The 21,190-nt window shown below is 46.6% G+C and overlaps 13 non-coding genes and 1 pseudogene across 13 annotated transcripts; all 14 read left to right on the plus strand.

The window, feature by feature from the left end:
* The first annotated feature begins 245 nt into the window (after positions 1-245).
* On the plus strand, positions 246-436 carry LOC142273737 (U2 spliceosomal RNA). The gene has a single exon (XR_012738189.1). It is a non-coding gene; the product is annotated as a U2 spliceosomal RNA (small nuclear RNA).
* Positions 437-1,823: 1,387 nt separating this feature from the next.
* On the plus strand, positions 1,824-2,014 carry LOC142273738 (U2 spliceosomal RNA). Its single transcript, XR_012738190.1, has one exon. It is a non-coding gene; the product is annotated as a U2 spliceosomal RNA (small nuclear RNA).
* A 1,387-nt stretch (positions 2,015-3,401) lies between these two features.
* On the plus strand, positions 3,402-3,592 carry LOC142273740 (U2 spliceosomal RNA). The gene has a single exon (XR_012738192.1). It is a non-coding gene; the product is annotated as a U2 spliceosomal RNA (small nuclear RNA).
* A 1,387-nt stretch (positions 3,593-4,979) lies between these two features.
* On the plus strand, positions 4,980-5,121 carry LOC142273890 (U2 spliceosomal RNA; annotated as a pseudogene).
* Positions 5,122-5,864: 743 nt separating this feature from the next.
* On the plus strand, positions 5,865-6,057 carry LOC142273791 (U2 spliceosomal RNA). The gene has a single exon (XR_012738236.1). It is a non-coding gene; the product is annotated as a U2 spliceosomal RNA (small nuclear RNA).
* Positions 6,058-7,447: 1,390 nt separating this feature from the next.
* Positions 7,448-7,638, plus strand: LOC142273741 (U2 spliceosomal RNA). The gene has a single exon (XR_012738193.1). It is a non-coding gene; the product is annotated as a U2 spliceosomal RNA (small nuclear RNA).
* Positions 7,639-9,025: 1,387 nt separating this feature from the next.
* Positions 9,026-9,216, plus strand: LOC142273742 (U2 spliceosomal RNA). Its single transcript, XR_012738194.1, has one exon. It is a non-coding gene; the product is annotated as a U2 spliceosomal RNA (small nuclear RNA).
* A 1,387-nt stretch (positions 9,217-10,603) lies between these two features.
* Positions 10,604-10,794, plus strand: LOC142273744 (U2 spliceosomal RNA). Its single transcript, XR_012738195.1, has one exon. It is a non-coding gene; the product is annotated as a U2 spliceosomal RNA (small nuclear RNA).
* A 1,387-nt stretch (positions 10,795-12,181) lies between these two features.
* LOC142273745 (U2 spliceosomal RNA) lies at positions 12,182-12,372 on the plus strand. The gene has a single exon (XR_012738196.1). It is a non-coding gene; the product is annotated as a U2 spliceosomal RNA (small nuclear RNA).
* A 1,387-nt stretch (positions 12,373-13,759) lies between these two features.
* Positions 13,760-13,950, plus strand: LOC142273746 (U2 spliceosomal RNA). Its single transcript, XR_012738197.1, has one exon. It is a non-coding gene; the product is annotated as a U2 spliceosomal RNA (small nuclear RNA).
* A 1,387-nt stretch (positions 13,951-15,337) lies between these two features.
* On the plus strand, positions 15,338-15,528 carry LOC142273747 (U2 spliceosomal RNA). Its single transcript, XR_012738198.1, has one exon. It is a non-coding gene; the product is annotated as a U2 spliceosomal RNA (small nuclear RNA).
* Positions 15,529-16,915: 1,387 nt separating this feature from the next.
* LOC142273748 (U2 spliceosomal RNA) lies at positions 16,916-17,106 on the plus strand. The gene has a single exon (XR_012738199.1). It is a non-coding gene; the product is annotated as a U2 spliceosomal RNA (small nuclear RNA).
* A 1,387-nt stretch (positions 17,107-18,493) lies between these two features.
* On the plus strand, positions 18,494-18,684 carry LOC142273749 (U2 spliceosomal RNA). The gene has a single exon (XR_012738200.1). It is a non-coding gene; the product is annotated as a U2 spliceosomal RNA (small nuclear RNA).
* A 1,387-nt stretch (positions 18,685-20,071) lies between these two features.
* On the plus strand, positions 20,072-20,262 carry LOC142273782 (U2 spliceosomal RNA). The gene has a single exon (XR_012738230.1). It is a non-coding gene; the product is annotated as a U2 spliceosomal RNA (small nuclear RNA).
* Positions 20,263-21,190: the final 928 nt, after the last annotated feature.

The raw sequence follows: 21,190 nt of genomic DNA on the forward strand, positions 1-21,190 counted from the left end.
ACTGCAAGGGGGAGGGGAGTTGCTTGCGCCCTAAAGGAGGAGTTATTCAGATTCATTGCAGTGGGCGGCGGCTGCAAAACGCACCATTCTTCTTGTTTTGGCTCTGCAAAGCAGCCTTTTCAAGGGTTGGCTTGGGTGACAAAATGTCTTGTGTAGGCGTGGGTTTGTCTCCCTCTCGCTCTCTCTCCCTAAGATGTGTCCGGCATAGGCCAGGGTGCCACTCGAGGCCCAAACCAATTCTGGTTATCGCTTCTCGGCCTTTTGGCTAAGATCAAGTGTAGTATCTGTTCTTATCAGTTTAATATCTGATACGTCCCCTATCTGGGGACCATATATTAAATGGATTTTTAGAACAGGGAGATGGAAAAAGAGCTTGCTCTGTCCACTCCACGCATTGACCTGGTATTGCAGTACCTCCAGGAACGGTGCACCCCTTCTTAACCCAGTTTCCAAAAGCAGAACTCAATTCACCTGATTCATATTAGCCCGATTTAATGAATTGGAAGAAAGCATACGTCTTCATATGCACCTCAATTTGGCCCATTCACTTTTCACACTTCCTCCTTTTGTTTTTTATCTTTCACACTTTTGACTTTCTTTATTCATCCAAATAGCAAACTCATCACCACTCAACCTGACCAACTCGGCTATGTCCCCGTGCTGCAGTTCTCTGTCTTATCTAGATCATTTGCAATTGAATGGAATAGATCCCTTTTGGACAAAGTGGATTCACCTGCTGCTGCAGTGACCACAGGTGTGATAACATCTAGAATTGGCATCTGGTGCGATCTCTCCGCTTCCACTCCAAAGAAAGTTACCTGTTTATTCCTATCATGCATTGGTTTTTGGGGTTTTCTTTGAGTAATGATGATCTCTTTAGTAGTCTGTTGGCGCCCTCTCCTGGAGGAATAGTTTGCTTGCTCTTGGACATTCTAAAAGAGAGGTCATGATAGACATTGAGCTTCTGAGCTCAATTGGGGACAGTCATGGGTGATGAATGTTTGCAACCTACTGCGAAGCCTCATACCGCAATATAAGGAACGTCAAATACTAAGAAAGGGCGGCCTATGAAAGAATTACTACTTTCAATAAGTACACTTAAACGGCTAATTGGGAATAGAAAAACTGTAAAAAGCCCTCTGAGAAAGCCCCCCTCTAACCTTTGATAGTAAGCTTTTCTGTAGTCTGCCTGTTGATGTATTTTCCGTTTGAACTGTGCACAACATGAAGAGACGGAACACTGGCGGCTTGTCACAATGCCCCCCGATGACATCACAATAGCGCTGCTGCCTAGAAAACAAGCTGCGCAGAAGAAGTTGTTCTTTGGGTGGGAGGGTGGGCTAGTGGAAGGAGGGGGCAATCTCTTTTTTTCCCGGGTGGTAGGGGGATGACAGGAGAAGGGAAGCGGGTGGTGAGAAAGGTACAGAGGGCAGGGTTTGGGGGCTGGGAAGGAAAGGGAAAAGATTAGGGTTTGGGGATGATGAAAGGGCTTTCTACGGGTAAGGATGGCAAAGGGTGGCAGTGACGGAAAGTCAGGCAACCTGTCCTGTCCGTCTTTTTGTATCGTGAATTGGAAAGACTGCAAGGGGGAGGGGAGTTGCTTGCGCCCTAAAGGAGGAGTTATTCAGATTCATTGCAGTGGGCGGCGGCTGCAAAACGCACCATTCTTCTTGTTTTGGCTCTGCAAAGCAGCCTTTTCAAGGGTTGGCTTGGGTGACAAAATGTCTTGTGTAGGCGTGGGTTTGTCTCCCTCTCGCTCTCTCTCCCTAAGATGTGTCCGGCATAGGCCAGGGTGCCACTCGAGGCCCAAACCAATTCTGGTTATCGCTTCTCGGCCTTTTGGCTAAGATCAAGTGTAGTATCTGTTCTTATCAGTTTAATATCTGATACGTCCCCTATCTGGGGACCATATATTAAATGGATTTTTAGAACAGGGAGATGGAAAAAGAGCTTGCTCTGTCCACTCCACGCATTGACCTGGTATTGCAGTACCTCCAGGAACGGTGCACCCCTTCTTAACCCAGTTTCCAAAAGCAGAACTCAATTCACCTGATTCATATTAGCCCGATTTAATGAATTGGAAGAAAGCATACGTCTTCATATGCACCTCAATTTGGCCCATTCACTTTTCACACTTCCTCCTTTTGTTTTTTATCTTTCACACTTTTGACTTTCTTTATTCATCCAAATAGCAAACTCATCACCACTCAACCTGACCAACTCGGCTATGTCCCCGTGCTGCAGTTCTCTGTCTTATCTAGATCATTTGCAATTGAATGGAATAGATCCCTTTTGGACAAAGTGGATTCACCTGCTGCTGCAGTGACCACAGGTGTGATAACATCTAGAATTGGCATCTGGTGCGATCTCTCCGCTTCCACTCCAAAGAAAGTTACCTGTTTATTCCTATCATGCATTGGTTTTTGGGGTTTTCTTTGAGTAATGATGATCTCTTTAGTAGTCTGTTGGCGCCCTCTCCTGGAGGAATAGTTTGCTTGCTCTTGGACATTCTAAAAGAGAGGTCATGATAGACATTGAGCTTCTGAGCTCAATTGGGGACAGTCATGGGTGATGAATGTTTGCAACCTACTGCGAAGCCTCATACCGCAATATAAGGAACGTCAAATACTAAGAAAGGGCGGCCTATGAAAGAATTACTACTTTCAATAAGTACACTTAAACGGCTAATTGGGAATAGAAAAACTGTAAAAAGCCCTCTGAGAAAGCCCCCCTCTAACCTTTGATAGTAAGCTTTTCTGTAGTCTGCCTGTTGATGTATTTTCCGTTTGAACTGTGCACAACATGAAGAGACGGAACACTGGCGGCTTGTCACAATGCCCCCCGATGACATCACAATAGCGCTGCTGCCTAGAAAACAAGCTGCGCAGAAGAAGTTGTTCTTTGGGTGGGAGGGTGGGCTAGTGGAAGGAGGGGGCAATCTCTTTTTTTCCCGGGTGGTAGGGGGATGACAGGAGAAGGGAAGCGGGTGGTGAGAAAGGTACAGAGGGCAGGGTTTGGGGGCTGGGAAGGAAAGGGAAAAGATTAGGGTTTGGGGATGATGAAAGGGCTTTCTACGGGTAAGGATGGCAAAGGGTGGCAGTGACGGAAAGTCAGGCAACCTGTCCTGTCCGTCTTTTTGTATCGTGAATTGGAAAGACTGCAAGGGGGAGGGGAGTTGCTTGCGCCCTAAAGGAGGAGTTATTCAGATTCATTGCAGTGGGCGGCGGCTGCAAAACGCACCATTCTTCTTGTTTTGGCTCTGCAAAGCAGCCTTTTCAAGGGTTGGCTTGGGTGACAAAATGTCTTGTGTAGGCGTGGGTTTGTCTCCCTCTCGCTCTCTCTCCCTAAGATGTGTCCGGCATAGGCCAGGGTGCCACTCGAGGCCCAAACCAATTCTGGTTATCGCTTCTCGGCCTTTTGGCTAAGATCAAGTGTAGTATCTGTTCTTATCAGTTTAATATCTGATACGTCCCCTATCTGGGGACCATATATTAAATGGATTTTTAGAACAGGGAGATGGAAAAAGAGCTTGCTCTGTCCACTCCACGCATTGACCTGGTATTGCAGTACCTCCAGGAACGGTGCACCCCTTCTTAACCCAGTTTCCAAAAGCAGAACTCAATTCACCTGATTCATATTAGCCCGATTTAATGAATTGGAAGAAAGCATACGTCTTCATATGCACCTCAATTTGGCCCATTCACTTTTCACACTTCCTCCTTTTGTTTTTTATCTTTCACACTTTTGACTTTCTTTATTCATCCAAATAGCAAACTCATCACCACTCAACCTGACCAACTCGGCTATGTCCCCGTGCTGCAGTTCTCTGTCTTATCTAGATCATTTGCAATTGAATGGAATAGATCCCTTTTGGACAAAGTGGATTCACCTGCTGCTGCAGTGACCACAGGTGTGATAACATCTAGAATTGGCATCTGGTGCGATCTCTCCGCTTCCACTCCAAAGAAAGTTACCTGTTTATTCCTATCATGCATTGGTTTTTGGGGTTTTCTTTGAGTAATGATGATCTCTTTAGTAGTCTGTTGGCGCCCTCTCCTGGAGGAATAGTTTGCTTGCTCTTGGACATTCTAAAAGAGAGGTCATGATAGACATTGAGCTTCTGAGCTCAATTGGGGACAGTCATGGGTGATGAATGTTTGCAACCTACTGCGAAGCCTCATACCGCAATATAAGGAACGTCAAATACTAAGAAAGGGCGGCCTATGAAAGAATTACTACTTTCAATAAGTACACTTAAACGGCTAATTGGGAATAGAAAAACTGTAAAAAGCCCTCTGAGAAAGCCCCCCTCTAACCTTTGATAGTAAGCTTTTCTGTAGTCTGCCTGTTGATGTATTTTCCGTTTGAACTGTGCACAACATGAAGAGACGGAACACTGGCGGCTTGTCACAATGCCCCCCGATGACATCACAATAGCGCTGCTGCCTAGAAAACAAGCTGCGCAGAAGAAGTTGTTCTTTGGGTGGGAGGGTGGGCTAGTGGAAGGAGGGGGCAATCTCTTTTTTTCCCGGGTGGTAGGGGGATGACAGGAGAAGGGAAGCGGGTGGTGAGAAAGGTACAGAGGGCAGGGTTTGGGGGCTGGGAAGGAAAGGGAAAAGATTAGGGTTTGGGGATGATGAAAGGGCTTTCTACGGGTAAGGATGGCAAAGGGTGGCAGTGACGGAAAGTCAGGCAACCTGTCCTGTCCGTCTTTTTGTATCGTGAATTGGAAAGACTGCAAGGGGGAGGGGAGTTGCTTGCGCCCTAAAGGAGGAGTTATTCAGATTCATTGCAGTGGGCGGCGGCTGCAAAACGCACCATTCTTCTTGTTTTGGCTCTGCAAAGCAGCCTTTTCAAGGGTTGGCTTGGGTGACAAAATGTCTTGTGTAGGCGTGGGTTTGTCTCCCTCTCGCTCTCTCTCCCTAAGATGTGTCCGGCATAGGCCAGGGTGCCACTCGAGGCCCAAACCAATTCTGGTTATCGCTTCTCGGCCTTTTGGCTAAGATCAAGTGTAGTATCGTTTGAAAAGGTGGTTTAAGGCTCCGGCCACCTTAGTACAATGATGCAATGCACACTGGAAGGTTGCGCTTGTTAGTACTTTGGGAGGATAGTATATCCATCTAGAGGAAACCATGGCCCTACCAGGATCGAGGCTATTAGACTGAGTAAGTGTGGGGGCTATGGTGCAATGTGCCCCAGGATTGACGACCCTGGAGTGAGTCTGAGCTTGCTGGCTTGGGACCCCGGCGAGCCTTGGGCTCTGTAGCACACCGTACCTTGCCTTTTCATACTTTCTGAGCATATTGCTCTATCCTGGCCTTCTGGCTAGGAAGGGAAATTTTTATAATCATGGTCGGAGGTCCGTTCAGCTTTGGGCTGAGAAACCAACACCCGGTTGGAGGTCTGGGTCAGCTTTGGCTGAGAAACCAACACCCGGTTGGAGGTCCGGGTCAGCTTCGGCTGAGAAACCAACACCCGGTTGGAGGTCCGGGTCAGCTTCGGCTGAGAAACCAACACCCGGTTGGAGGTCCGGGTCAGCTTCGGCTGAGAAACCAACACCCGGTTGGAGGTCCGGTTAGCCTTGGGCTGAGAAACCAACACCGGTTGACGGTCCGGGCAGTTTCGGCTGCGAAACCAACAACTAGTAGCTCTCTACTCCACTTGGGTAAGATGCCTGGGTGGACGCTGGGAGCAACGACAAGGCTCAACCAGGCTTCGGCTTGGGGGAGCACCGAAGATCCCTGACCCTTGCTGTGGCCTTCTGGCTCGGAGGGACGGGGTTGATTTTTGGGGACCCTCTCTTCACGGAGGGGTCCACACGAATCCTAGCCTTTGCACTGTTTTTGGTGTGACTTTGGTCATGCATTTTTTGCGGTGCTTTGGAAAGCTTCATTAAATCAAAAATCTGTTCTTATCAGTTTAATATCTGATACGTCCCCTATCTGGGGACCATATATTAAATGGATTTTTAGAACAGGGAGATGGAAAAAGAGCTTGCTCTGTCCACTCCACGCATTGACCTGGTATTGCAGTACCTCCAGGAACGGTGCACCCCTTCTTAACCCAGTTTCCAAAAGCAGAACTCAATTCACCTGATTCATATTAGCCCGATTTAATGAATTGGAAGAAAGCATACGTCTTCATATGCACCTCAATTTGGCCCATTCACTTTTCACACTTCCTCCTTTTGTTTTTTATCTTTCACACTTTTGACTTTCTTTATTCATCCAAATAGCAAACTCATCACCACTCAACCTGACCAACTCGGCTATGTCCCCGTGCTGCAGTTCTCTGTCTTATCTAGATCATTTGCAATTGAATGGAATAGATCCCTTTTGGACAAAGTGGATTCACCTGCTGCTGCAGTGACCACAGGTGTGATAACATCTAGAATTGGCATCTGGTGCGATCTCTCCGCTTCCACTCCAAAGAAAGTTACCTGTTTATTCCTATCATGCATTGGTTTTTGGGGTTTTCTTTGAGTAATGATGATCTCTTTAGTAGTCTGTTGGCGCCCTCTCCTGGAGGAATAGTTTGCTTGCTCTTGGACATTCTAAAAGAGAGGTCATGATAGACATTGAGCTTCTGAGCTCAATTGGGGACAGTCATGGGTGATGAATGTTTGCAACCTACTGCGAAGCCTCATACCGCAATATAAGGAACGTCAAATACTAAGAAAGGGCGGCCTATGAAAGAATTACTACTTTCAATAAGTACACTTAAACGGCTAATTGGGAATAGAAAAACTGTAAAAAGCCCTCTGAGAAAGCCCCCCTCTAACCTTTGATAGTAAGCTTTTCTGTAGTCTGCCTGTTGATGTATTTTCCGTTTGAACTGTGCACAACATGAAGAGACGGAACACTGGCGGCTTGTCACAATGCCCCCCGATGACATCACAATAGCGCTGCTGCCTAGAAAACAAGCTGCGCAGAAGAAGTTGTTCTTTGGGTGGGAGGGTGGGCTAGTGGAAGGAGGGGGCAATCTCTTTTTTTCCCGGGTGGTAGGGGGATGACAGGAGAAGGGAAGCGGGTGGTGAGAAAGGTACAGAGGGCAGGGTTTGGGGGCTGGGAAGGAAAGGGAAAAGATTAGGGTTTGGGGATGATGAAAGGGCTTTCTACGGGTAAGGATGGCAAAGGGTGGCAGTGACGGAAAGTCAGGCAACCTGTCCTGTCCGTCTTTTTGTATCGTGAATTGGAAAGACTGCAAGGGGGAGGGGAGTTGCTTGCGCCCTAAAGGAGGAGTTATTCAGATTCATTGCAGTGGGGGGCGGCGGCTGCAAAACGCACCATTCTTCTTGTTTTGGCTCTGCAAAGCAGCCTTTTCAAGGGTTGGCTTGGGTGACAAAATGTCTTGTGTAGGCGTGGGTTTGTCTCCCTCTCGCTCTCTCTCCCTAAGATGTGTCCGGCATAGGCCAGGGTGCCACTCGAGGCCCAAACCAATTCTGGTTATCGCTTCTCGGCCTTTTGGCTAAGATCAAGTGTAGTATCTGTTCTTATCAGTTTAATATCTGATACGTCCCCTATCTGGGGACCATATATTAAATGGATTTTTAGAACAGGGAGATGGAAAAAGAGCTTGCTCTGTCCACTCCACGCATTGACCTGGTATTGCAGTACCTCCAGGAACGGTGCACCCCTTCTTAACCCAGTTTCCAAAAGCAGAACTCAATTCACCTGATTCATATTAGCCCGATTTAATGAATTGGAAGAAAGCATACGTCTTCATATGCACCTCAATTTGGCCCATTCACTTTTCACACTTCCTCCTTTTGTTTTTTATCTTTCACACTTTTGACTTTCTTTATTCATCCAAATAGCAAACTCATCACCACTCAACCTGACCAACTCGGCTATGTCCCCGTGCTGCAGTTCTCTGTCTTATCTAGATCATTTGCAATTGAATGGAATAGATCCCTTTTGGACAAAGTGGATTCACCTGCTGCTGCAGTGACCACAGGTGTGATAACATCTAGAATTGGCATCTGGTGCGATCTCTCCGCTTCCACTCCAAAGAAAGTTACCTGTTTATTCCTATCATGCATTGGTTTTTGGGGTTTTCTTTGAGTAATGATGATCTCTTTAGTAGTCTGTTGGCGCCCTCTCCTGGAGGAATAGTTTGCTTGCTCTTGGACATTCTAAAAGAGAGGTCATGATAGACATTGAGCTTCTGAGCTCAATTGGGGACAGTCATGGGTGATGAATGTTTGCAACCTACTGCGAAGCCTCATACCGCAATATAAGGAACGTCAAATACTAAGAAAGGGCGGCCTATGAAAGAATTACTACTTTCAATAAGTACACTTAAACGGCTAATTGGGAATAGAAAAACTGTAAAAAGCCCTCTGAGAAAGCCCCCCTCTAACCTTTGATAGTAAGCTTTTCTGTAGTCTGCCTGTTGATGTATTTTCCGTTTGAACTGTGCACAACATGAAGAGACGGAACACTGGCGGCTTGTCACAATGCCCCCCGATGACATCACAATAGCGCTGCTGCCTAGAAAACAAGCTGCGCAGAAGAAGTTGTTCTTTGGGTGGGAGGGTGGGCTAGTGGAAGGAGGGGGCAATCTCTTTTTTTCCCGGGTGGTAGGGGGATGACAGGAGAAGGGAAGCGGGTGGTGAGAAAGGTACAGAGGGCAGGGTTTGGGGGCTGGGAAGGAAAGGGAAAAGATTAGGGTTTGGGGATGATGAAAGGGCTTTCTACGGGTAAGGATGGCAAAGGGTGGCAGTGACGGAAAGTCAGGCAACCTGTCCTGTCCGTCTTTTTGTATCGTGAATTGGAAAGACTGCAAGGGGGAGGGGAGTTGCTTGCGCCCTAAAGGAGGAGTTATTCAGATTCATTGCAGTGGGCGGCGGCTGCAAAACGCACCATTCTTCTTGTTTTGGCTCTGCAAAGCAGCCTTTTCAAGGGTTGGCTTGGGTGACAAAATGTCTTGTGTAGGCGTGGGTTTGTCTCCCTCTCGCTCTCTCTCCCTAAGATGTGTCCGGCATAGGCCAGGGTGCCACTCGAGGCCCAAACCAATTCTGGTTATCGCTTCTCGGCCTTTTGGCTAAGATCAAGTGTAGTATCTGTTCTTATCAGTTTAATATCTGATACGTCCCCTATCTGGGGACCATATATTAAATGGATTTTTAGAACAGGGAGATGGAAAAAGAGCTTGCTCTGTCCACTCCACGCATTGACCTGGTATTGCAGTACCTCCAGGAACGGTGCACCCCTTCTTAACCCAGTTTCCAAAAGCAGAACTCAATTCACCTGATTCATATTAGCCCGATTTAATGAATTGGAAGAAAGCATACGTCTTCATATGCACCTCAATTTGGCCCATTCACTTTTCACACTTCCTCCTTTTGTTTTTTATCTTTCACACTTTTGACTTTCTTTATTCATCCAAATAGCAAACTCATCACCACTCAACCTGACCAACTCGGCTATGTCCCCGTGCTGCAGTTCTCTGTCTTATCTAGATCATTTGCAATTGAATGGAATAGATCCCTTTTGGACAAAGTGGATTCACCTGCTGCTGCAGTGACCACAGGTGTGATAACATCTAGAATTGGCATCTGGTGCGATCTCTCCGCTTCCACTCCAAAGAAAGTTACCTGTTTATTCCTATCATGCATTGGTTTTTGGGGTTTTCTTTGAGTAATGATGATCTCTTTAGTAGTCTGTTGGCGCCCTCTCCTGGAGGAATAGTTTGCTTGCTCTTGGACATTCTAAAAGAGAGGTCATGATAGACATTGAGCTTCTGAGCTCAATTGGGGACAGTCATGGGTGATGAATGTTTGCAACCTACTGCGAAGCCTCATACCGCAATATAAGGAACGTCAAATACTAAGAAAGGGCGGCCTATGAAAGAATTACTACTTTCAATAAGTACACTTAAACGGCTAATTGGGAATAGAAAAACTGTAAAAAGCCCTCTGAGAAAGCCCCCCTCTAACCTTTGATAGTAAGCTTTTCTGTAGTCTGCCTGTTGATGTATTTTCCGTTTGAACTGTGCACAACATGAAGAGACGGAACACTGGCGGCTTGTCACAATGCCCCCCGATGACATCACAATAGCGCTGCTGCCTAGAAAACAAGCTGCGCAGAAGAAGTTGTTCTTTGGGTGGGAGGGTGGGCTAGTGGAAGGAGGGGGCAATCTCTTTTTTTCCCGGGTGGTAGGGGGATGACAGGAGAAGGGAAGCGGGTGGTGAGAAAGGTACAGAGGGCAGGGTTTGGGGGCTGGGAAGGAAAGGGAAAAGATTAGGGTTTGGGGATGATGAAAGGGCTTTCTACGGGTAAGGATGGCAAAGGGTGGCAGTGACGGAAAGTCAGGCAACCTGTCCTGTCCGTCTTTTTGTATCGTGAATTGGAAAGACTGCAAGGGGGAGGGGAGTTGCTTGCGCCCTAAAGGAGGAGTTATTCAGATTCATTGCAGTGGGCGGCGGCTGCAAAACGCACCATTCTTCTTGTTTTGGCTCTGCAAAGCAGCCTTTTCAAGGGTTGGCTTGGGTGACAAAATGTCTTGTGTAGGCGTGGGTTTGTCTCCCTCTCGCTCTCTCTCCCTAAGATGTGTCCGGCATAGGCCAGGGTGCCACTCGAGGCCCAAACCAATTCTGGTTATCGCTTCTCGGCCTTTTGGCTAAGATCAAGTGTAGTATCTGTTCTTATCAGTTTAATATCTGATACGTCCCCTATCTGGGGACCATATATTAAATGGATTTTTAGAACAGGGAGATGGAAAAAGAGCTTGCTCTGTCCACTCCACGCATTGACCTGGTATTGCAGTACCTCCAGGAACGGTGCACCCCTTCTTAACCCAGTTTCCAAAAGCAGAACTCAATTCACCTGATTCATATTAGCCCGATTTAATGAATTGGAAGAAAGCATACGTCTTCATATGCACCTCAATTTGGCCCATTCACTTTTCACACTTCCTCCTTTTGTTTTTTATCTTTCACACTTTTGACTTTCTTTATTCATCCAAATAGCAAACTCATCACCACTCAACCTGACCAACTCGGCTATGTCCCCGTGCTGCAGTTCTCTGTCTTATCTAGATCATTTGCAATTGAATGGAATAGATCCCTTTTGGACAAAGTGGATTCACCTGCTGCTGCAGTGACCACAGGTGTGATAACATCTAGAATTGGCATCTGGTGCGATCTCTCCGCTTCCACTCCAAAGAAAGTTACCTGTTTATTCCTATCATGCATTGGTTTTTGGGGTTTTCTTTGAGTAATGATGATCTCTTTAGTAGTCTGTTGGCGCCCTCTCCTGGAGGAATAGTTTGCTTGCTCTTGGACATTCTAAAAGAGAGGTCATGATAGACATTGAGCTTCTGAGCTCAATTGGGGACAGTCATGGGTGATGAATGTTTGCAACCTACTGCGAAGCCTCATACCGCAATATAAGGAACGTCAAATACTAAGAAAGGGCGGCCTATGAAAGAATTACTACTTTCAATAAGTACACTTAAACGGCTAATTGGGAATAGAAAAACTGTAAAAAGCCCTCTGAGAAAGCCCCCCTCTAACCTTTGATAGTAAGCTTTTCTGTAGTCTGCCTGTTGATGTATTTTCCGTTTGAACTGTGCACAACATGAAGAGACGGAACACTGGCGGCTTGTCACAATGCCCCCCGATGACATCACAATAGCGCTGCTGCCTAGAAAACAAGCTGCGCAGAAGAAGTTGTTCTTTGGGTGGGAGGGTGGGCTAGTGGAAGGAGGGGGCAATCTCTTTTTTTCCCGGGTGGTAGGGGGATGACAGGAGAAGGGAAGCGGGTGGTGAGAAAGGTACAGAGGGCAGGGTTTGGGGGCTGGGAAGGAAAGGGAAAAGATTAGGGTTTGGGGATGATGAAAGGGCTTTCTACGGGTAAGGATGGCAAAGGGTGGCAGTGACGGAAAGTCAGGCAACCTGTCCTGTCCGTCTTTTTGTATCGTGAATTGGAAAGACTGCAAGGGGGAGGGGAGTTGCTTGCGCCCTAAAGGAGGAGTTATTCAGATTCATTGCAGTGGGCGGCGGCTGCAAAACGCACCATTCTTCTTGTTTTGGCTCTGCAAAGCAGCCTTTTCAAGGGTTGGCTTGGGTGACAAAATGTCTTGTGTAGGCGTGGGTTTGTCTCCCTCTCGCTCTCTCTCCCTAAGATGTGTCCGGCATAGGCCAGGGTGCCACTCGAGGCCCAAACCAATTCTGGTTATCGCTTCTCGGCCTTTTGGCTAAGATCAAGTGTAGTATCTGTTCTTATCAGTTTAATATCTGATACGTCCCCTATCTGGGGACCATATATTAAATGGATTTTTAGAACAGGGAGATGGAAAAAGAGCTTGCTCTGTCCACTCCACGCATTGACCTGGTATTGCAGTACCTCCAGGAACGGTGCACCCCTTCTTAACCCAGTTTCCAAAAGCAGAACTCAATTCACCTGATTCATATTAGCCCGATTTAATGAATTGGAAGAAAGCATACGTCTTCATATGCACCTCAATTTGGCCCATTCACTTTTCACACTTCCTCCTTTTGTTTTTTATCTTTCACACTTTTGACTTTCTTTATTCATCCAAATAGCAAACTCATCACCACTCAACCTGACCAACTCGGCTATGTCCCCGTGCTGCAGTTCTCTGTCTTATCTAGATCATTTGCAATTGAATGGAATAGATCCCTTTTGGACAAAGTGGATTCACCTGCTGCTGCAGTGACCACAGGTGTGATAACATCTAGAATTGGCATCTGGTGCGATCTCTCCGCTTCCACTCCAAAGAAAGTTACCTGTTTATTCCTATCATGCATTGGTTTTTGGGGTTTTCTTTGAGTAATGATGATCTCTTTAGTAGTCTGTTGGCGCCCTCTCCTGGAGGAATAGTTTGCTTGCTCTTGGACATTCTAAAAGAGAGGTCATGATAGACATTGAGCTTCTGAGCTCAATTGGGGACAGTCATGGGTGATGAATGTTTGCAACCTACTGCGAAGCCTCATACCGCAATATAAGGAACGTCAAATACTAAGAAAGGGCGGCCTATGAAAGAATTACTACTTTCAATAAGTACACTTAAACGGCTAATTGGGAATAGAAAAACTGTAAAAAGCCCTCTGAGAAAGCCCCCCTCTAACCTTTGATAGTAAGCTTTTCTGTAGTCTGCCTGTTGATGTATTTTCCGTTTGAACTGTGCACAACATGAAGAGACGGAACACTGGCGGCTTGTCACAATGCCCCCCGATGACATCACAATAGCGCTGCTGCCTAGAAAACAAGCTGCGCAGAAGAAGTTGTTCTTTGGGTGGGAGGGTGGGCTAGTGGAAGGAGGGGGCAATCTCTTTTTTTCCCGGGTGGTAGGGGGATGACAGGAGAAGGGAAGCGGGTGGTGAGAAAGGTACAGAGGGCAGGGTTTGGGGGCTGGGAAGGAAAGGGAAAAGATTAGGGTTTGGGGATGATGAAAGGGCTTTCTACGGGTAAGGATGGCAAAGGGTGGCAGTGACGGAAAGTCAGGCAACCTGTCCTGTCCGTCTTTTTGTATCGTGAATTGGAAAGACTGCAAGGGGGAGGGGAGTTGCTTGCGCCCTAAAGGAGGAGTTATTCAGATTCATTGCAGTGGGCGGCGGCTGCAAAACGCACCATTCTTCTTGTTTTGGCTCTGCAAAGCAGCCTTTTCAAGGGTTGGCTTGGGTGACAAAATGTCTTGTGTAGGCGTGGGTTTGTCTCCCTCTCGCTCTCTCTCCCTAAGATGTGTCCGGCATAGGCCAGGGTGCCACTCGAGGCCCAAACCAATTCTGGTTATCGCTTCTCGGCCTTTTGGCTAAGATCAAGTGTAGTATCTGTTCTTATCAGTTTAATATCTGATACGTCCCCTATCTGGGGACCATATATTAAATGGATTTTTAGAACAGGGAGATGGAAAAAGAGCTTGCTCTGTCCACTCCACGCATTGACCTGGTATTGCAGTACCTCCAGGAACGGTGCACCCCTTCTTAACCCAGTTTCCAAAAGCAGAACTCAATTCACCTGATTCATATTAGCCCGATTTAATGAATTGGAAGAAAGCATACGTCTTCATATGCACCTCAATTTGGCCCATTCACTTTTCACACTTCCTCCTTTTGTTTTTTATCTTTCACACTTTTGACTTTCTTTATTCATCCAAATAGCAAACTCATCACCACTCAACCTGACCAACTCGGCTATGTCCCCGTGCTGCAGTTCTCTGTCTTATCTAGATCATTTGCAATTGAATGGAATAGATCCCTTTTGGACAAAGTGGATTCACCTGCTGCTGCAGTGACCACAGGTGTGATAACATCTAGAATTGGCATCTGGTGCGATCTCTCCGCTTCCACTCCAAAGAAAGTTACCTGTTTATTCCTATCATGCATTGGTTTTTGGGGTTTTCTTTGAGTAATGATGATCTCTTTAGTAGTCTGTTGGCGCCCTCTCCTGGAGGAATAGTTTGCTTGCTCTTGGACATTCTAAAAGAGAGGTCATGATAGACATTGAGCTTCTGAGCTCAATTGGGGACAGTCATGGGTGATGAATGTTTGCAACCTACTGCGAAGCCTCATACCGCAATATAAGGAACGTCAAATACTAAGAAAGGGCGGCCTATGAAAGAATTACTACTTTCAATAAGTACACTTAAACGGCTAATTGGGAATAGAAAAACTGTAAAAAGCCCTCTGAGAAAGCCCCCCTCTAACCTTTGATAGTAAGCTTTTCTGTAGTCTGCCTGTTGATGTATTTTCCGTTTGAACTGTGCACAACATGAAGAGACGGAACACTGGCGGCTTGTCACAATGCCCCCCGATGACATCACAATAGCGCTGCTGCCTAGAAAACAAGCTGCGCAGAAGAAGTTGTTCTTTGGGTGGGAGGGTGGGCTAGTGGAAGGAGGGGGCAATCTCTTTTTTTCCCGGGTGGTAGGGGGATGACAGGAGAAGGGAAGCGGGTGGTGAGAAAGGTACAGAGGGCAGGGTTTGGGGGCTGGGAAGGAAAGGGAAAAGATTAGGGTTTGGGGATGATGAAAGGGCTTTCTACGGGTAAGGATGGCAAAGGGTGGCAGTGACGGAAAGTAAGGCAACCTGTCCTGTCCGTCTTTTTGTATCGTGAATTGGAAAGACTGCAAGGGGGAGGGGAGTTGCTTGCGCCCTAAAGGAGGAGTTATTCAGATTCATTGCAGTGGGCGGCGGCTGCAAAACGCACCATTCTTCTTGTTTTGGCTCTGCAAAGCAGCCTTTTCAAGGGTTGGCTTGGGTGACAAAATGTCTTGTGTAGGCGTGGGTTTGTCTCCCTCTCGCTCTCTCTCCCTAAGATGTGTCCGGCATAGGCCAGGGTGCCACTCGAGGCCCAAACCAATTCTGGTTATCGCTTCTCGGCCTTTTGGCTAAGATCAAGTGTAGTATCTGTTCTTATCAGTTTAATATCTGATACGTCCCCTATCTGGGGACCATATATTAAATGGATTTTTAGAACAGGGAGATGGAAAAAGAGCTTGCTCTGTCCACTCCACGCATTGACCTGGTATTGCAGTACCTCCAGGAACGGTGCACCCCTTCTTAACCCAGTTTCCAAAAGCAGAACTCAATTCACCTGATTCATATTAGCCCGATTTAATGAATTGGAAGAAAGCATACGTCTTCATATGCACCTCAATTTGGCCCATTCACTTTTCACACTTCCTCCTTTTGTTTTTTATCTTTCACACTTTTGACTTTCTTTATTCATCCAAATAGCAAACTCATCACCACTCAACCTGACCAACTCGGCTATGTCCCCGTGCTGCAGTTCTCTGTCTTATCTAGATCATTTGCAATTGAATGGAATAGATCCCTTTTGGACAAAGTGGATTCACCTGCTGCTGCAGTGACCACAGGTGTGATAACATCTAGAATTGGCATCTGGTGCGATCTCTCCGCTTCCACTCCAAAGAAAGTTACCTGTTTATTCCTATCATGCATTGGTTTTTGGGGTTTTCTTTGAGTAATGATGATCTCTTTAGTAGTCTGTTGGCGCCCTCTCCTGGAGGAATAGTTTGCTTGCTCTTGGACATTCTAAAAGAGAGGTCATGATAGACATTGAGCTTCTGAGCTCAATTGGGGACAGTCATGGGTGATGAATGTTTGCAACCTACTGCGAAGCCTCATACCGCAATATAAGGAACGTCAAATACTAAGAAAGGGCGGCCTATGAAAGAATTACTACTTTCAATAAGTACACTTAAACGGCTAATTGGGAATAGAAAAACTGTAAAAAGCCCTCTGAGAAAGCCCCCCTCTAACCTTTGATAGTAAGCTTTTCTGTAGTCTGCCTGTTGATGTATTTTCCGTTTGAACTGTGCACAACATGAAGAGACGGAACACTGGCGGCTTGTCACAATGCCCCCCGATGACATCACAATAGCGCTGCTGCCTAGAAAACAAGCTGCGCAGAAGAAGTTGTTCTTTGGGTGGGAGGGTGGGCTAGTGGAAGGAGGGGGCAATCTCTTTTTTTCCCGGGTGGTAGGGGGATGACAGGAGAAGGGAAGCGGGTGGTGAGAAAGGTACAGAGGGCAGGGTTTGGGGGCTGGGAAGGAAAGGGAAAAGATTAGGGTTTGGGGATGATGAAAGGGCTTTCTACGGGTAAGGATGGCAAAGGGTGGCAGTGACGGAAAGTCAGGCAACCTGTCCTGTCCGTCTTTTTGTATCGTGAATTGGAAAGACTGCAAGGGGGAGGGGAGTTGCTTGCGCCCTAAAGGAGGAGTTATTCAGATTCATTGCAGTGGGCGGCGGCTGCAAAACGCACCATTCTTCTTGTTTTGGCTCTGCAAAGCAGCCTTTTCAAGGGTTGGCTTGGGTGACAAAATGTCTTGTGTAGGCGTGGGTTTGTCTCCCTCTCGCTCTCTCTCCCTAAGATGTGTCCGGCATAGGCCAGGGTGCCACTCGAGGCCCAAACCAATTCTGGTTATCGCTTCTCGGCCTTTTGGCTAAGATCAAGTGTAGTATCTGTTCTTATCAGTTTAATATCTGATACGTCCCCTATCTGGGGACCATATATTAAATGGATTTTTAGAACAGGGAGATGGAAAAAGAGCTTGCTCTGTCCACTCCACGCATTGACCTGGTATTGCAGTACCTCCAGGAACGGTGCACCCCTTCTTAACCCAGTTTCCAAAAGCAGAACTCAATTCACCTGATTCATATTAGCCCGATTTAATGAATTGGAAGAAAGCATACGTCTTCATATGCACCTCAATTTGGCCCATTCACTTTTCACACTTCCTCCTTTTGTTTTTTATCTTTCACACTTTTGACTTTCTTTATTCATCCAAATAGCAAACTCATCACCACTCAACCTGACCAACTCGGCTATGTCCCCGTGCTGCAGTTCTCTGTCTTATCTAGATCATTTGCAATTGAATGGAATAGATCCCTTTTGGACAAAGTGGATTCACCTGCTGCTGCAGTGACCACAGGTGTGATAACATCTAGAATTGGCATCTGGTGCGATCTCTCCGCTTCCACTCCAAAGAAAGTTACCTGTTTATTCCTATCATGCATTGGTTTTTGGGGTTTTCTTTGAGTAATGATGATCTCTTTAGTAGTCTGTTGGCGCCCTCTCCTGGAGGAATAGTTTGCTTGCTCTTGGACATTCTAAAAGAGAGGTCATGATAGACATTGAGCTTCTGAGCTCAATTGGGGACAGTCATGGGTGATGAATGTTTGCAACCTACTGCGAAGCCTCATACCGCAATATAAGGAACGTCAAATACTAAGAAAGGGCGGCCTATGAAAGAATTACTACTTTCAATAAGTACACTTAAACGGCTAATTGGGAATAGAAAAACTGTAAAAAGCCCTCTGAGAAAGCCCCCCTCTAACCTTTGATAGTAAGCTTTTCTGTAGTCTGCCTGTTGATGTATTTTCCGTTTGAACTGTGCACAACATGAAGAGACGGAACACTGGCGGCTTGTCACAATGCCCCCCGATGACATCACAATAGCGCTGCTGCCTAGAAAACAAGCTGCGCAGAAGAAGTTGTTCTTTGGGTGGGAGGGTGGGCTAGTGGAAGGAGGGGGCAATCTCTTTTTTTCCCGGGTGGTAGGGGGATGACAGGAGAAGGGAAGCGGGTGGTGAGAAAGGTACAGAGGGCAGGGTTTGGGGGCTGGGAAGGAAAGGGAAAAGATTAGGGTTTGGGGATGATGAAAGGGCTTTCTACGGGTAAGGATGGCAAAGGGTGGCAGTGACGGAAAGTCAGGCAACCTGTCCTGTCCGTCTTTTTGTATCGTGAATTGGAAAGACTGCAAGGGGGAGGGGAGTTGCTTGCGCCCTAAAGGAGGAGTTATTCAGATTCATTGCAGTGGGCGGCGGCTGCAAAACGCACCATTCTTCTTGTTTTGGCTCTGCAAAGCAGCCTTTTCAAGGGTTGGCTTGGGTGACAAAATGTCTTGTGTAGGCGTGGGTTTGTCTCCCTCTCGCTCTCTCTCCCTAAGATGTGTCCGGCATAGGCCAGGGTGCCACTCGAGGCCCAAACCAATTCTGGTTATCGCTTCTCGGCCTTTTGGCTAAGATCAAGTGTAGTATCTGTTCTTATCAGTTTAATATCTGATACGTCCCCTATCTGGGGACCATATATTAAATGGATTTTTAGAACAGGGAGATGGAAAAAGAGCTTGCTCTGTCCACTCCACGCATTGACCTGGTATTGCAGTACCTCCAGGAACGGTGCACCCCTTCTTAACCCAGTTTCCAAAAGCAGAACTCAATTCACCTGATTCATATTAGCCCGATTTAATGAATTGGAAGAAAGCATACGTCTTCATATGCACCTCAATTTGGCCCATTCACTTTTCACACTTCCTCCTTTTGTTTTTTATCTTTCACACTTTTGACTTTCTTTATTCATCCAAATAGCAAACTCATCACCACTCAACCTGACCAACTCGGCTATGTCCCCGTGCTGCAGTTCTCTGTCTTATCTAGATCATTTGCAATTGAATGGAATAGATCCCTTTTGGACAAAGTGGATTCACCTGCTGCTGCAGTGACCACAGGTGTGATAACATCTAGAATTGGCATCTGGTGCGATCTCTCCGCTTCCACTCCAAAGAAAGTTACCTGTTTATTCCTATCATGCATTGGTTTTTGGGGTTTTCTTTGAGTAATGATGATCTCTTTAGTAGTCTGTTGGCGCCCTCTCCTGGAGGAATAGTTTGCTTGCTCTTGGACATTCTAAAAGAGAGGTCATGATAGACATTGAGCTTCTGAGCTCAATTGGGGACAGTCATGGGTGATGAATGTTTGCAACCTACTGCGAAGCCTCATACCGCAATATAAGGAACGTCAAATACTAAGAAAGGGCGGCCTATGAAAGAATTACTACTTTCAATAAGTACACTTAAACGGCTAATTGGGAATAGAAAAACTGTAAAAAGCCCTCTGAGAAAGCCCCCCTCTAACCTTTGATAGTAAGCTTTTCTGTAGTCTGCCTGTTGATGTATTTTCCGTTTGAACTGTGCACAACATGAAGAGACGGAACACTGGCGGCTTGTCACAATGCCCCCCGATGACATCACAATAGCGCTGCTGCCTAGAAAACAAGCTGCGCAGAAGAAGTTGTTCTTTGGGTGGGAGGGTGGGCTAGTGGAAGGAGGGGGCAATCTCTTTTTTTCCCGGGTGGTAGGGGGATGACAGGAGAAGGGAAGCGGGTGGTGAGAAAGGTACAGAGGGCAGGGTTTGGGGGCTGGGAAGGAAAGGGAAAAGATTAGGGTTTGGGGATGATGAAAGGGCTTTCTACGGGTAAGGATGGCAAAGGGTGGCAGTGACGGAAAGTCAGGCAACCTGTCCTGTCCGTCTTTTTGTATCGTGAATTGGAAAGACTGCAAGGGGGAGGGGAGTTGCTTGCGCCCTAAAGGAGGAGTTATTCAGATTCATTGCAGTGGGCGGCGGCTGCAAAACGCACCATTCTTCTTGTTTTGGCTCTGCAAAGCAGCCTTTTCAAGGGTTGGCTTGGGTGACAAAATGTCTTGTGTAGGCGTGGGTTTGTCTCCCTCTCGCTCTCTCTCCCTAAGATGTGTCCGGCATAGGCCAGGGTGCCACTCGAGGCCCAAACCAATTCTGGTTATCGCTTCTCGGCCTTTTGGCTAAGATCAAGTGTAGTATCTGTTCTTATCAGTTTAATATCTGATACGTCCCCTATCTGGGGACCATATATTAAATGGATTTTTAGAACAGGGAGATGGAAAAAGAGCTTGCTCTGTCCACTACACGCATTGACCTGGTATTGCAGTACCTCCAGGAACGGTGCACCCCTTCTTAACCCAGTTTCCAAAAGCAGAACTCAATTCACCTGATTCATATTAGCCCGATTTAATGAATTGGAAGAAAGCATACGTCTTCATATGCACCTCAATTTGGCCCATTCACTTTTCACACTTCCTCCTTTTGTTTTTTATCTTTCACACTTTTGACTTTCTTTATTCATCCAAATAGCAAACTCATCACCACTCAACCTGACCAACTCGGCTATGTCCCCGTGCTGCAGTTCTCTGTCTTATCTAGATCATTTGCAATTGAATGGAATAGATCCCTTTTGGACAAAGTGGATTCACCTGCTGCTGCAGTGACCACAGGTGTGATAACATCTAGAATTGGCATCTGGTGCGATCTCTCCGCTTCCACTCCAAAGAAAGTTACCTGTTTATTCCTATCATGCATTGGTTTTTGGGGTTTTCTTTGAGTAATGATGATCTCTTTAGTAGTCTGTTGGCGCCCTCTCCTGGAGGAATAGTTTGCTTGCTCTTGGACATTCTAAAAGAGAGGTCATGATAGACATTGAGCTTCTGAGCTCAATTGGGGACAGTCATGGGTGATGAATGTTTGCAACCTACTGCGAAGCCTCATACCGCAATATAAGGAACGTCAAATACTAAGAAAGGGCGGCCTATGAAAGAATTACTACTTTCAATAAGTACACTTAAACGGCTAATTGGGAATAGAAAAACTGTAAAAAGCCCTCTGAGAAAGCCCCCCTCTAACCTTTGATAGTAAGCTTTTCTGTAGTCTGCCTGTTGATGTATTTTCCGTTTGAACTGTGCACAACATGAAGAGACGGAACACTGGCGGCTTGTCACAATGCCCCCCGATGACATCACAATAGCGCTGCTGCCTAGAAAACAAGCTGCGCAGAAGAAGTTGTTCTTTGGGTGGGAGGGTGGGCTAGTGGAAGGAGGGGGCAATCTC

This window comes from Anomaloglossus baeobatrachus, unplaced genomic scaffold, assembly GCF_048569485.1.
Source record: "Anomaloglossus baeobatrachus isolate aAnoBae1 unplaced genomic scaffold, aAnoBae1.hap1 Scaffold_366, whole genome shotgun sequence".
NCBI classification, from domain to species: domain Eukaryota; kingdom Metazoa; phylum Chordata; class Amphibia; order Anura; family Aromobatidae; genus Anomaloglossus; species Anomaloglossus baeobatrachus.